At 47.3% G+C, this 15,373-nt stretch overlaps 1 long non-coding RNA gene across 2 annotated transcripts in view; it reads left to right on the top strand.

Annotated features, from left to right (window-relative positions):
* LOC108394829 (uncharacterized) overlaps positions 1–15,373 on the top strand; it is a 269,317-nt gene that overhangs the window by 187,777 nt on the left and 66,167 nt on the right. The window contains exon 5 of one of the 2 annotated variants that reach the window (XR_012133172.1): positions 10,893–12,999. The exons of the other annotated variant lie outside the window; for it this stretch is intronic. This is a non-coding gene — a long non-coding RNA (uncharacterized lncRNA). Of the gene's footprint in view, positions 1–10,892; positions 13,000–15,373 lie in introns of those variants that run through there. 2 annotated transcript variants of the gene reach the window in all.

Raw genomic sequence — 15,373 nt, 5'->3', positions numbered from 1 at the left:
ACTTTTATTTTGTAACTGCTGTCTCTGCTCCTCACTGTCTGACTTTCTGTTTGGGAGTCTCTCCTGGGGTGATGCGGCCGCCAGATAAAAGTTGTAATGAGAGAGGGAGGGAGGGAGGGAGGGGTCTGTGGGTGGGGGAAGGCTGCACCGGGAGTAAACAGACCTCCTTCAATCTGATGTCTAGACCTCAGGCACGCAGTAGGTCTGCAGAGTGATTCCCACTGCCCGTGAATGGTCTCTATTCATGCATCCAGGCTTTTGTTTAAGCCTGGGCTACATTCTGAGTTGCAGAAAACCGGCTGGACTTGTCTGGCAACTAAGGAGTGGTGAATACTTCCCCAGGGGGCCACACTCGGGTGGATGAAGTCATCTATATTTCGGGGCAGTCCTAATCTGTGATTAACTTTTATCACTGCTGTAAAATGACAGCCTCCTTTTCAGCTTGGTAACAGTAAGTAAAACTGGCTGCCTAGAGGGGGCTGTTCCAGGCTGGGCCCCAACCATGGGGGCAACTCTGAACAGGAGAAGCCTTGAGCCCCTGGGGAGAGCCCAGCAGAAGGGGGGTCAGGGAGGGAAGGAGGGGGGGGTCTGTGTGAGGTTTGGGGTGGGGGTGGGGGCTCCCAGACCTAGCCCTGGTCATTCCAGTACACCAAGCTGCTCTGTCTTCACACTCAGCTTACCCAAAGCAGACGGGCCACGTTCTCCTGTTCTCTCTCCTTGTTTAAGGTCTCACCACTGATGGAATATCCTCAGTAGAAGCATTTAGTGATTCTCAAGTCCTGCCTTATCCAACCCTGTACTGAATCTCAGTCCCACAGCTACACCTCAGAGGGTCTTCACATCCCCTCTTCTCTCTGTGCCCTCAACTTTGTGGAGCCTCTCCATTTCTCAGATCATGGAAGCCAGAGGTATTTTTCTCAAAGATATATTGGTTCCCAAAATTCTTCTGACTAAAGTTCGTACCACAGGGACTCAAGGCCCTTTGCAGTCTGGCTGAGAACCTTGGATCATAAAATTCAAGACCGTGGGGAATGTAGTAGGTGGGGTAAAGCCAGGGCTCTTTGCTTCACTTTGTTTATTTGTTTACTCAGTTGTGAGATATACCAGGCAGACATATCAGAAACAGTTTATATCCCTCTTCACTCTAGTGGTAGCAGGACAGCCATTAACATTTTCACTGTTGGGGAGACAATAGGCAGTGGTGGGGACCAGAACTAGGACTAGGGCAAGATGCCCAGTGTGCCAATATTAAGGAGGCACTCACTCCCAGGGCCTGCAAGTACAGGGTTGGTACCTGAGAGTGAGTGACCCAAGTGTCGCCCCTAGGACCCCCCCTTGCCCAGCCCTACTCGCCCAGGGGAAGGCAGTGATGAAATGGAGTGCTGACCCTCCCAAAGGGCTGGCTGGTAATCAGCTGTTAGCCAGTGGTTGCCAAAAGGCAACACTGTGGTCCTGCTGCTCTGAAATGCCAAGGACACAATAGACTTTAGAAATAGATTTATGGAGTCTTGAATTAGCATCATTTATTCAAGGAACAATTATTAAGAGCCAGTGGCTTAGCTGCTCTCAGCCCAGGGAGCACAGGGAGGACAGGGAGCATTCAAGAGGCAGTAAGTGGCTCCCATGTGCCAGGTGTCAGTCCCTCGTGATGACAGGACTCCAGACAAACTCTTCTTGGAGCTTTGCTCTATTACACTTTAGGTAACAGTGTCACAGAAAGGCAGGAAAGGAGAAAAAAAGAACTTTTTAAAAAATACACAAAATACATAACAGAAAATAGTATGTTGAAATATACCAGCTACAAATAGGCTTAGATTTACCTACTCCAAGAAATAAATTATCAGATTGATTTCTAAAAACATCCAGTTATATCCTGCTTCCAAGAGACCATCTAAGACACAACCAAACAGAAGGCCTAAAAATAGAGGGACAGGAAAATATATACTACATAAATTCTAGCAATCACAGACAAACTATAAGGAGAGAAAACACATAATAATCAAGACACCAGTCTATTCAGAAGCCAGCATGTATACATCCTAATGCATGCACACTTGAGAAACGTAGTAAGCGGACTGACAGGATTATAAATCAAGAATTTTGGCTCATTTAACTTTATCAGAAATTGTTGAAACAAGCAACTTAAAAAATATTAGGATATAAAATATTTGGAAAATAAAAGTAACAGGCTTATCTAATAGCTGTGTGAGTGTGCGTATATGTATTTAAAATTCTGCACCTGAAGACAGTCTTTATTTTCTTTCAAGATACAGAGATCATTTAAAAATTTAACCACATACTAGGTCACAAAGAAAGAGTCATCAAATGTCTAGAATTAACCAAAATCAGTCATATTTTCTTAGAACAACCCAATTAAATGAAAAACCAAAAGTAAGAGAGTCTCAAACTCATATGTTTGGGAACTCAATTCAGAGGCTAAAGAGGAAATTACAAATGAAATTTCTTTGGGATAGAGTTTTAATAAAAGCTTTATGTATCAAAATTGTGGATGGCCAACTAGAAGAATATTTGAGGAAGATAAATAAATTTATTCTAAAAGTATGAATGACTTAAAATAAGTGAGCTGAGTATTCAAAATAGGAATGTAGGGAACTGCCTTATTATGATCAAAGATATATACCAAAAATGTAGAGTAAACATTATAATTAGTGGGGAAACTTTGGAAGCATGCCTATCAATATGAGGAGCAAGACAAGGATGTCTGTTACTAGTGTGTGAGTATCCTGGAAGCCATCCTGGAGGCAATAAAACAAGCAAAAGAAACAAGAATAAAAATTGACCAAAAAAGGGGCGAACATATCTTTGTTGGCAGGAAATACGATAATCTACGTAGGAGATTCAGGAGGATTTTCAAACAAACTATTCAAATGGGAGGGGAGCCCAGCAAATATAGTAGATGTAATATCCACACAAAAAAATGAGTACCATTTTATGTACCAGTTAAGTCAATGAGCAAACATAACAGGAAAGATCTCATTTGTACTAACAACCAAAACTTTACAATATCTCTTCATACATTTAAGAAAAAAATGTGCAAGTTTTGGTCTTGATTTAATTTGGGGGGAGGGGGTTTTTTGAAGAAAACTTTGAAGTGTTGTTGAAGGATATGACAGAAAATATCAATAAGTTATTTACCATGTTTTTTAATGGAAAACTAGACTTTAACAAAGATATCAGTCATTCCTCTAGTTATTTTCTAAATTTAGTACAATTTCATCCAAAATCTCAAAATGTATTTGTGTGTGTGTGTGTGTGTGTGTGTGTGTGTGTGTGTGTGTGTGTGAAATCCAACAGGCAGATAACTTTCAGGATGAATTATAATGTTATAATAATTAAAATAATGAAATATCAGTAAAGAGATAACAAATAGATCAAGAGAGAAATAGAGAACCCAGAAACTGGCCTGTGCATATGAAAATTTGATATTCAACAAAGGTCATTACAAATTATTTTTTTTTTAAAAGGAAGGAGTGGACTTTTTCAATAAATAAAAGGAATAATAGGTTACCCATAAAAGAATAAGTTAGATGCTTACAACACACGCAAAAGTAAACCCTATGTTTATTAAATATCTAGGTGAAAAAGAGACTATTTTAAATAATTCAAAAGAAAATATAGGTGGCTATTTTTACAAATACCAAGTAAGAAATTATTTTCTCAAACTAGATACAAAAAGACAAACCTTAAAGCAAAAAGTTAGAAACTATTTAGTGTAATAAATAGGACTACACTAAAAAATTTTTTTTAATTGTTCATAAAAAAAGGTGACATGCCAGGCCAGACACAGGTATTTGCAGTACAGTCACCTAACTGACAAAGGATAAGAATCCAGAATATATGAACCCCTACAAATCAAGGAGAAGAAAACAAATGACCCAATGAAAAAAAATGGGCAAAGACATGGACAAGGCCTGGATGGGGTAATCCAAATGTCAGATGAACATTTGATTAGATGCTCAACTTCATTAGGAACCAGAGAAATGCAAACTCAGACAATAAAGAGATACTATCTTTGTATTAGTCAGGGTTCTCCAGAGAAACACAGCTAATAGGATGTATATATCTATTGAAAGAGATTTATTTTCAATAGCTCAAGGCTCACTGGCTTATGGAAGCTGGCAGGTGCGCTGTCTGTGGGGTGGTCTGGCATACTGCAGACCCGGGCAGGAGCTGATGCTGCAGGTCAGACCTGAAGAGCTGATGTTGCAGAGGAAGTCTGAAGGGCAGATTGCTGGAAAACTCCTTGCTTGAGGACGTCAGTCTTTTGTTCTATGGGGGCCTTCAACTGACTGGATGAGGCCCACCCATGTGGAAAAAATCTCCTTAAGTCAAAATCCACCATTTTAAAGAGAAACATCCTCCAAGAGACTTCTAGAATAGGCCCAGCCAAGCTGACATGTAAAATTGACCGTCACAGCCTCTAATGCATCAGACTAGCCAAAGTGGTCATCTGCCAGCACCATGTATTGGCATAAATGGGCAGCACTGGGAACTCACATTGCACTAATGGTGTAGACTGGGCTGTCCCTTTGCGAGCAGGGACCCATGTTGAGAAATGCTCACAAATATGCATAAACGTTCACTGTGTTGTGTCTGTAGCAGTGAAAAGTTTAAAAGAATCTGGAAAACCATCAATAGGAGGTTAGTTAATTGTGATGACTTTTATACAAAAGAATATTCAAAGCAGCTAAAACAAATGAGGTAGAGCAACATGCATCTGCATGGATAAATCTGAAAACAATGGTAAGCAACAAGACCTAGTTTCAGTATATATACAGTAGATTTCCATAAACCTTAAAAACATACAAAACAATATTATGTATTATTTATGGATGAACACTGTAGGAAAATCTTTAAAAGTTATTAATGCATTAAATTTAAGCTCACAGTGTCTCTGAGAGAGGATGGGGAATGAGATCAAGGAGGCCATCAGTGCTGTCTGTAATGTTTTATGTACTATTATTTTTAAGGCCTGAAACAAATATGGCAAAATATTAAGACTTCATGAAGCCACAGAGGGGTGTGTGTGGATGGGTTTTTGCTACATTTGTTTCTACATTTGTTCCAAGTGTTTAGAATATGTACAGCAAGCTCTGTGTGGCAGGTGAGATGTTCCAATAATGGAGTGTGCCAGAGTGGAGGATACTGGAAGACTGTCACACTGCACGCTGGCAACCATCCTCACAGAGCAGCAGCATTGCAGGGACCCCAGATGAGCAAGGACGAGCGGAAGACAGGGCTGAGAGACAGGCTGCAAGGAACCCCTGGGCACAGGGAGTCTGATCACAGTTCCTGTGGGAACCCAGAGGCTGCTGACCCCACATGGATGAGAGTGCAGAGGAGGGAACCTGTCCAGCTCAACACAGTCGGTGCAGGTGACCGCTTGTGGGGCCTTGGGGGCTGTGGTAATCAATGGCGTGGCACATCTCTCCTGGGAGGGGCTGGCCCACATCCATTCAAGCAGTTCATGTTCCCCTCCCAAGAGACCTCTTGACAAGAAGAGATTTGAGTCACTCATGTGGGTTGACCCTTATGACCTCGGCACTGAAAACCCTAAGGGATATCACAGTATCTTCTGCCAAGAATTGGTGAGCATTAATTTTCCATGTTCGGTTGTTAGCAACTTGTCTTTGACCCTGTCTGGCATTCTCTGTGGCTCTCAGAGGCAGAGGTGCTGATGGCAGAGGGGCAGAAGAAAGGAGACACAGGGCGAATGAGGGTTATCCAAAGAGAGGCCTGCCATCTCTTGCTTTGAGTTTAGTTTGTTTTTGCAAAAAATACACTTTTACAAAAAGTATTTAGTGGTACAAAATATTTTCAACGTTTCTTAAATGGGGTTGAGAACTGAGAAAAGGACCACAGTGGCAGCAGGAAATAAGACTGAGACTTTCCACTGGGTAGCGGGTCCCTGGGACTATTCTTAGGGTCCAGAGGCTCTGGCAGATGGCACCGTAGTGGTTTCACGCAGGTGAGTCCCTTGGAAGGACAAAGTCAGTGCCATCTATGTGGTCTCTGACCCCTGCACACACAGGAGGCAGGCCACGGTAGGATGTGCTTTCTTTATAAGATGGTAGGATGCGTTTTCCAGTTATGCGGTGGAGCAGTCAGAGTCAGCTGTCTCTGCCCACCGTGTGATCCCCGGGGATCCTCCTTTCAGCTGGGATGGCCTGCTGTCCATCCGGGCTGGGGCGGGCCAAGGAAACGGCAGCTAACCCAAAGTGAGTGGGAGGGGGCAAGCGCCAGTCTCTAAACCATTTCAGTGGGAGGCACACAGAGCAGTGGATTCTGTCTGTTTTGTGTGCAGTGAGTCTCCAGGATAAAAGCAGTGCCCTCACTGCATTCAGATCAGCCCTGGGGAGGAGGCGCAGCACAGGGACGGGGGACCCTCAGACGAGCCCAGACGCTTGGCCTGAGCTGACCTCGGTCACGGCCTTGTCACTACTGATTAAAAGGTAGACATCAAATAAGCCCAAGGCCCAGCCCAGCCAGTGTCCGTACATGGGGTCCACATTCTGCCCTCTCCGCTATCAGGGCCCGATCTGGGAATTGCTCCAACACCATGAACCCAGAGGTGGGACATGGCAGAAATCACAGGACTATGAGAGCATAAACTGGCCAATATTAATAAATTGCTTCGAGTATGGAAACAAAGGAGCTGACTGTCAGTGAAGGGGAATGGCGCCTCTTCAGGCCCTGCCCACCGGATGGGGGGTATCTAGGGAAGACAAAGACAGTTAATGAGACACATGGAATGTGTGAAAGGGCCAGGGGGTGCTGGGCTGAAATAGGTGGAAGTGTGCAAAGCACCAAGGACACACGACAGAGAGCAGCTCATGTGTAGGGAAGCCGCCTGGCAGCCCCAAGGAACGTGCTGGCAGAAACCCAGAGGAGAGCTCCAGAAAGCATCCCCCGAGCCTGGGGTCCTGGGGCCTTCGGTGGACATGGGAGTGGGCAGAGACAGCTCCTCTCTGCCTACCAGCATGCCCCCTTCTGCCTAGTCCTGGCCTCGGAGGCTGCCAACCCCTGGGGGACGCTGGCACTTCCAATATTAGTACAGCATTAGTGTCATGTGTCAATCAGTTCAATCTGTAGGTTGAAATTTATTTTACAGATAAGATTGCAAGTATGTTTTGACCATGCTTGAAGACCGTGGTAACAACCATGCCTGCCTGCCCTGCATCAAATGTCTCTGTGGACCAGGCCCTAGGCTGGAGCTCCTGCATGTTATTTCATGGGAGGGCCTCTTGCCCAGGTATTATGATCCCCATTTCTACAGATAAGGAAATGAGTGAGGCTCAGAGAGGTCGTGTTTTTTAATACAAATTATACAGCAAAAAAAAAATGCAAAAAGAAAGTGCAAAGCGCAAGCCATTCTGTTCACACCCTTGCACAGCAGTAGAATGAACACTGAATTTGAGAATACCAAGATTAAATATTAACTCTTCTCATAGTATTACAATTTGCATGAAAATAGAAATTTTGTTGTAGAGATGGCCATTTGTATGTCTTGAAAGTGCCTTGTTAGAAAATTAGCAAAACCAGAAACCAGCATAGGGGCTGAGAGGGTGCAGTCTAAGCTCAAATGAGAGTTTTAAGGACCAGGCTGCCCCTCCCTGCCCCTCACATTCCCCCACCCCCCACCGCTATCCCCCCCACTGCTTGGCACAGCTGCTAAGGCTGAGTCAGGCATGTTTTATTCTGACACCAAATACATTGTTCCAGCACCAGTCAATTCTCCAACCCTCCAACGCCAGCTGGGTGTCTCGTGATTCACTTCCGTTTAACACCAGCTACCCAGAGATAGCTCATACTCCGCAGATGAAGGGCTTGGCGCCCCGACCCTGCCCCCACTTCAGGTGCCAGCGGCAAACGAGTTGTCCAGGCTCACCACACTTTTGCCTGGTTCCCATGCCCCCTCTTCAGGTTCAGTATTGCCTGGAATGATCATAGAACTCAGGGAAGGGCTCCACTTACGATGACCAGTTTATTATAAAGAATACAACTCAGGAAGAGCCAAATGGAAGCGACGTGGAGGAGGAGCCTGAGGGAGGGGGCGGAGCATCATGCTCTCTCTGCGCACCACCCTCTCATCACCATTAGGTCTCATACCTTTGTACTTAGAAACTTTGAGGTTGTTACCTAGCCTCTCTGAGCTTCAGTTTCCTTGTCTGTAAAAGGGCCATAATAATGCCTGTGTCATGGGGTCCCTGGGACCCTGTAGCAACATGGGGACCCCCTCTACATATTACAAGAACGGGTTAGGTGAGGCGGTGGGATGCCCCGCCAGGTCGGCTGGTGGCCATGCTCCATGGGTGCCCACCACCTCAGCTGTCCTCATCCTCCTTCCTTGCTAGGCCCCATGAAACTCTCCTGGTGTCAGAAGACTGGCAGGCACTGACCAGCCTACAGCACCATGAAGCTGCTATGGGCAATCGCGGCATCAAAGGCAGATTTCTGGTCATATGAAAAAGGAAATGATGTAAAGCTTACCAACAACACAGTTGAAACATTGAGTGGTCTCCATGCGCCAGGCATGCTTCTCAGCACTTCCCATGTATTACCTCCTTTAATCCTCCAAATGACCCCCCAGATCACTCACCAGCAAGTGAGATCCTCCTCCTGTGAGATCCCTGGTGTATGAGGTTTAAAATCAGGCAAAACGAATCTATCGAGAGAAAGAGACCAGAATAGTGATTACCTGGGCTGGGGGTGGAAGTGTGGGATGTATAGATACACATGGGCACACACATGCATACACATGCACATACCTTTTGGTGAGCTGTACACACTTATAAAAAGAAAGAAATAAGAAAACAAGACAGTATTTGGACAGTGAAAAATAAAACAAATGAGCAAACACCAGTGCTCGAGGCTCTGATCTAACTGGGGTAGGGTAGCAGTCTGATCTAGAAGTTTCCTCATTGATGTCACATGGCTGCAGGGTTGAAAACGTGGCTAGCTATAGCCCAAAGAAAGCCCAGGAGAAAGCAGACTGGCTCGGCACTGGGATTACGCCATCTGCTTGGTGCAACCATGTGGCTCAATTTGGCCTCTTCTGTCTCTACTCAAACCCTGAATTGCTCTGGAAATCCTTTCCTGAATTTTCAGATGTTAGATGCTCACCCATGACAACTGCACCTTCTTTCCCAGAATCATCCTCTCTTAATTCCTCATCCCTTCTTATTTCTTGCCAGGCTAAGGAGCTGTATCGGGTATCTTTTGTTGTATAAAAATTTACCCCAAAACTTGGCAGCTTAAAACAACAAATATTTATTGTCTCACACTTTCTGTGGGTCAGGAACATGAGCATGATTTATCTCAACATGGCTCATGAGGTCACAGTAAGGCTGTCACCTGGGGCTGTTGTCTGATCTATGTGATCCTAGAAGGTAACAGAGAGCCCAGATGGAAACCACCGTCTTTTTATAAGCTAATATCAGAAGTGGCATCCCATCTCTTCTGCTCATTCTATTCACTAGAAACAAGTCACTTAGTTGACCCCACACTCAAGGGCATAGATACACTGCAGGTGGGGTCATTGGGGCCGTCTTAGAGGCTGCCCACCATAGAACCCCTGTGTGTTTCTCTGAGAATGAAAGGCGGAGAAAGAGAAAGACCCAATATTGTACCTTTCTGCTTCCCTCTGAGTCCTGGTCGTGGGGCCAGTGCTCATTGTCACAGCTTAAAAGCACACTCCCATTTCCCTGAGCAGCCACAAATGGGCATGAGAGGAGAGGAATTACTTCCAAGCACTTCTTGGTTGATATCTCATTTGGTTGGGCCTCTCCATCTAGCCATTTTGTGGTGGAGGGAACATGTAGGGGGTCTCTCAGGGGCCTCAGTCTAAACCTACGGGCTTAAAAATAGACAGTGGAAGGGCTTCCTGAAAAACACTGTTTGAAAAAAGGAATAGACCCATAAATATTGGCAACAGACTGGTGGTTACTATGGGGGTTAGGGAATGTGTGAAATAGGTGAAGGGGATAAAGAGGTACAAACTTCCACTTAGAAGATAAATTAGTCATAGGAATGGAAGTACAGCATCAAGAATATAACCAATAATATCAAAATATCTTGCTGCGATAGTGGGTGGTAACCACACTTACCATGTTGAGCATTTAGTAATATATGTAATTGCAGAGTCACTGTGTTGTACATCTGAAACCAATGTAGTGTTATATATCAACTATATTCCAAAAAAAAATCCCCTACTGCATACCAGGCTCCACACTTGCCTGAGTCTGGGAGTGCTGGGATACCAACAAACTGTCATGGGCTCTGTGGAGAAGCCAGGGTGATGGATGACAGAAGAGTAGAAGGGTCAATTCATCAGGGCCCTCCCCCAGTGCTGTTACTGGATAAGTGATTTGGGGGGAGTTTCTTGACCTTCAGGAGCCCAATTTCCAAAGGTTTTTAGCTGAGAGAGGGTGTCTGTGGTGCCCTGAGGACCACACTGGCGTCTGAGCACTCCATCTTGGTGCTCCATCAGCAGGAGGCACTCCCAACACTGGGGCAGGGACTGCCCTCGAAAACTATGTCTGAGCCAGGCCAGACCCCGAACTGGGCCAGGAGGGTCATGGTGGGGGTTACAGCACATACTACTCCAGCTATGCAGGGGCTTCGCAGGAGACCCAGCACCCGGGAGGCCTGGTCTAGAGAGGAGCTGCCTCTGGGGGGCAAGAGAGGGGGGCCCTGGGTACAAATGCAGGTGCAGGTGGGCTTTGGGCTGCACAGGCCATGTCTAGGCACAAGGCCTGGTCACTCTGTTGGCCAGCTCTCCCAAGATCTAGGAGGAGAGAGTGGCCCAGACAGAGGGACTAACTTTCTATCCTGCTCTCTTGCTTTGCTCCTGCCTTCTATGACCCTTTCAGGAATGAGTCACCCGACCACTGCCTCCTGCCTGGAGAAACCTTTGAGAAGTTGCTAATTTTGGGCAGATCCAGAGCGAGCTTCTGCCGTGGGAAGTCTCTTCAACTTTCTACCCCCCATCCCCATCCCAAATCCTGCCCTCAGACTTGGTATTTGGATCCTTTACATCAAGTGCTGAAACCTATCATGCCAACCTCAGTCACACCGCAGGGCCGTTGGCCTGCCTGTCTAGAACAGGAGGCTGCTAAGTCACGAGACACAGGGCTCCTGCCCGAGGCTGGGGGCACAGCCAATGCCTAGTGGATGATGGGGGTGTGTTGTCCTAAAGGCTAATGCCATGGTGGGAGTTCTGTGCCCACCCCCTCCTTGCCCCCCTTCCATCTTGAGTAATTCCTTTAGCCTCTTTGAGATGTTTTCCCATCCATAAATTAGAAAAATATTGAGAGTCTGACATAATAATAAATGTGGAAAAACTTGGAAAATGGTGTAATTCAACAACAATAAACACTGAGCATCTGCTAAGTGTCAGGCTGTGTTCTAAGCACAAAGCCAAAGCAACTCACGTTCTAGTGGAGAGAGGGACAAAACCAAACAAATATGCTGAGCCCTCTGTGGATTAACAGAGCACAACAGCAGGCAGAACAAGAGGGCTCAGTTCATGCTCAGAGGTTCAGGAAGCCGGCTCAGACCTGGATTAGATGAGCTGTGAGCCATGCATCTACATGGGGAAAGAAGGTTGCAGCAGAAGGAACCGACGGATCCTGACACAGAGGGTGTGTGCTGGGCCTGGCCAGGAGTGTCTGCCGGGGCTCTGCCCTGGGAGCCATGACACAATGACCAATATTTGCAGCAGCCCACAGCAGCATTTCAAGTGTCTTTGGCTGATTCGTTGAAAATCAGGTTTAGAAATGACTCAGCAAGGAGGTGATGCAGATCAACAGGACAAAATCAAGAAGTCCAGGCTCCCATCACATCCCAGCCCAGCTCCAATCCACCCCAACCCCCAGCCTGCACCACCAGCTGCAGACTTCTCCCTGCTCCCAATGGCCGCCAGCCCCGCCATTGCACCCGTTTTCTATGAACCATCTCAACCCATCTCCATGAAGATTCCCACCCTCCTAGAGGTCACCCAGGCAACTGGTGGCTCCACCCAGGCCTCCTCCTGCCCTTGGCCTCTTCCTCGTTGCCATCCTTATTAACTGGGGCCACTGGGAGCTCCTCCAGGCCCTGCGTCCCATCTGTCGGGTGACTGTTGGTGAGAAGCAGGCAAAGCGGCAGGGACTGGATTCCCAGGATGAAGCAGAGGCGAGTCATCGTGGGATGCGGAACCACCCGTCAGTTCAGAATCACTCCAAACTACTCGTAGTAAATTTCCATTTTTATTTTTTCTTTATGATTAGTAGTGATTTTTATGTCATTGCAGAAAAAAAGCATTTCTCTGTTTCACAGTTTACAAAGCTGGCTTCACACATTCAGCCAGCCCTGCTATGCTTCTGAGAGTGACAACATGCACACAACCAGAAGTTGTGGGAGACCCATGGCCTCTGGACAGGATTCAATGACCAAAGGCCAGAGGCCAAAGACTGGGCATGTCTTACCCCCCTGTCCTCTCAGCACAGAGCCTGTCAGCATGGGGGTTCAGGGACTGTTTATTGAGATCACACGCCCTCCAGAACCCCCATCTGCTGCCTTCTCCTTACAGCCTGCGTCTCAGAGCCTGAGGAGTGCTGAAAGAGGAAGCCGACACCGATCTGTAGAAATAGTCTATTTCCTCAATTCCAAGGCACACAATTGTTCCAACTTTAATTATTCTGGAATCAGGATATGTCTTACAATTAGTACACTACACATGGTGTTTTTTTCTTTCTCCCTCCCGCCAAAAAAAAAAAAGCTATTCTTAAAACAATGGTATGTGTTACAATTGATGACATCTTAGAATCAAAGAGAATAGTAGTTAAAATCATGGGGTGGCAGCTTAAGGTCCACCCATGGCAGACTCCTAGGAGTCATTGTGAAAATCATGTTTTGTTCTGTTTTAAGTGTCTGTTGGGTGAACCTGGAGCAACCTGATTCCTAGAACCCCGAGGCCCCCTGTCACACCAGGAGCATGGGACGTAGCATGGTCCCTGCCCATATGTGGTCAGCCATGCCAGTCTGGCCACTGGCTTTTGTACTTTTCATTCCGGAATTTGTAGAGATGGCTGCCAGCAACAAGAGGTAATCTCAGGACACACAGGCCTCCGTTAGGCCTTAGAATTCCGGAAGTCGGTGGTCAGAGTTGTATCAAGCCAGACACAAGGGACACATATGGGAATACAATTACAGGGAAGCCAGCGTGGCCAGAAGGGGGCCGAGGGCCGACTTGCATAAGGAACCAGCATTGTGAGCAGGCCCAGGTCCGGGTGCGGCTGCATGTCCTTCAGAGCCATGTTTCCCAGAGTACATTCTTTGCTGTGCAATGCCTTGAGATTTTCCTTGAACGAGTGCATTCCACAGTCTGAAAAGACTTAGAGGTACTGCGTGAACTGTCACCCTCTTGGAAAGCCACAACATGTTAAAGGGACTGAGAAGTCTGGTGGCAAAGAAATATGCTGAACGTTTGTTTAATGTTCTCCCAACTTATTTGATCACAAAACTTTCTTATTCAAGGACATCTTATAAAATCTTCAGATAAAAAAATTTGTATTTTCTGTAGAACAGCTACTAGACAACAGTTCTGTCTGGTCAGAACCATTGAGAACCGAGAGCCATGTTCACCACTCTCCCCCTGATCCTGGAGAGGAGAAAACAGAAGTAAAGGGAGTGACCAGGAAAGAGGTTCTTTCTAGGGTCCCAACCGTGGCCCCAGGCACGGACATGCAGAGGGGGGCTCTGCTTGCCTGCTAGCCTCCTCCAGGACTTTGGCTGTCACAGGTGTCCCCAGGGCAGTGGGTTACCAGCCCTGGTCTGCCAGGTGTGTGAGCCAGGTGGGCGTGCCCAGCCCAGTCTTGACACTTGGGCCCTGTTGCTTTTGAAAGGGTGTTTTCTTGAACAGGAACTCGCACACACAAAAACAACAGCAAAACACAAGGCCACACTCACCCACAATGCTAGTTCTGTGGTTCCTCCTGCACACCCGGGACAGATCTCATGGAAACAAAGTGCTACAGGGCATGGGATATGGAGCCGTACCAGAGAGCTGGTGCTCTCTGAATTAGGTAAACTCAGAGATTTGAAAGGAAAAATGGTGGGAAACAGTAGTTGATAAGTAAAGCCCAAGCTTCCTGGGTTCTCTGCAAGTCCTTGCTGGCTGCTTACTATGTGCAGTACAAATGGCACCCCAAAGCATTTGGGCTGCAAATGTGTTTCTGGGGCCCAGCAGCCTCCCGTGGGGAGAAGGCTGCAGATGTGGAGAGGAAAGGACTTGAGGTCCAGGAAGCCCAGGTGTCAAACTGCCCTCGAGATGGCAGGGATTCAGGCAAAGAGCAGTGCAGTCTGTCCAGAAGACTCAGGAAGAATAGAGACTCATGTAAGTTTTGAAGGCTTGGTCAGCAAGGTGAGAAGGAGCCACAGGCAGCAAGCACAGCAAAAGGCCCAAGCAGGACTGTCAGCTTTAGTTCTTTGTGTGGTGGGCTAGTGCATCGGGATCCTGGGGTTCCAGTGCGAGGCAGGTTGCAGACAGCAGGCTGAGGTGGGGGAAGGAGGTGAGGGGTCTCGTCTGGCAGCTGTTTTCAGTGGGTGGGCGTGCCTGGTGGGGGAGCCGGGGGGAGGGAGGGCTGCAGTAGGGGAGGTCCAGTGTAGGGCCACAGGGCTTGGGCCAGAAGCAGCAGGCCAGGAGAAGAGCTGGGAGGAGGTGGGCAGGCACATCCCCACCAAGGTGGTGAGCTTACGGTTGTGACTGTGATCTGCATGGCCGGCTGTGGCCCCCACACAGTGTTCCACCGTCAGTGTGCTTCTCAGGCCTGCACAGTGATTATGAAAAGTCAGGAAAGTTCATACAGATGTCTAGGTTCCTGGCTTCTCATGAACTGTGGAAAGCCCTGGCCTCCTTGGACCTCACCTGGCAGTGCTCACCAGGGCTGGTCTGGGAGGATCCCGTGGTTTGGGGCCTGGGCTCTCAGGTCTCTACCACCCCCACTCTTCCGACTGCCTCACACCTGTGTCCCTTTACCTCCCCGCCTGGTGTCACAGACGTTTGGGTTTGCAGCCTGGAAATGATCGTGTGCACACAGGGCTGCCATTCACGGGGACATCTGGGGGGTTGAAATCCAGCTGGGGCCCTAGGCGTGCTCCCTGGTGCATTTATCCCAGCGAGGGGGATCCTTTTTCTAGTCCCACAAAGACATGTGGATTAGAGGTGGCCATACCCGCAGATTCCCCTTGGCATTGTCTGAGTTCTCCAGCGGCCACAGTGGACTCTGTAGCCCATGAAAATGAAGGACCACAACCCAGGGCACGGGGGTGAGAGTGGACTGATTCTCCAACACAATGGTCTGGACACTTA

Source organism: Manis javanica, chromosome 1 (genome assembly GCF_040802235.1).
Source record: "Manis javanica isolate MJ-LG chromosome 1, MJ_LKY, whole genome shotgun sequence".
NCBI lineage: Eukaryota > Metazoa > Chordata > Mammalia > Pholidota > Manidae > Manis > Manis javanica.
This window is presented reverse-complemented; position numbering and strand designations above follow the sequence as displayed.